A 522-nucleotide genomic window follows, 5' to 3' on the forward strand; every position below is an offset into this window, starting at 1 on the left:
CCACCGCAGCCGTCCGGCTTCCCCCTCCACCAGGTGAGCTCCTCCCCCTTTTTTGTTTAATTAGTTTCTTTTTGTTTCTTTTAGTTTAGTTTCTGTTTTAGTTATAGTTTTAGTTATAGTTTAGTTTATTTTAGATTAGTTTTTGTTTATTTTAGTTTAGTTTAGTTTATTTTAGATTAGTTTTAGTTTTAGTTCATTTTAGTTTAGTTTATTTTAGATTAGTTTTAGTTTAGAAGAAGAAGTAGAAGGAGGAGGGAGGAACAGGAGGAGGGAGAAGAAGAAAGAAGAAAAGAAGAAGAGGAAAAAGGAGAAGAAGAAGAAGAAGAAGAAGAAGAGGAGGAGGAGGAGGAGGAGGAGGAGGAGAAAGAAGAAGAAGAAGAAGAAGAAGAAGAAGAAGAAGAAGAAAGAGGAGAGGAGGAGAAGAAGAAGAAGAGAAGAAGAAAAGGAAAAAAGAGACCCCGATCCCGACCCGACACCCGACCCCCGACCGACACCCCGACACCTCGGCACGACACCCCGACC

The sequence above is a fragment of the Triticum aestivum genome, chromosome 2D (genome assembly GCF_018294505.1).
Source record: "Triticum aestivum cultivar Chinese Spring chromosome 2D, IWGSC CS RefSeq v2.1, whole genome shotgun sequence".
NCBI lineage: Eukaryota > Viridiplantae > Streptophyta > Magnoliopsida > Poales > Poaceae > Triticum > Triticum aestivum.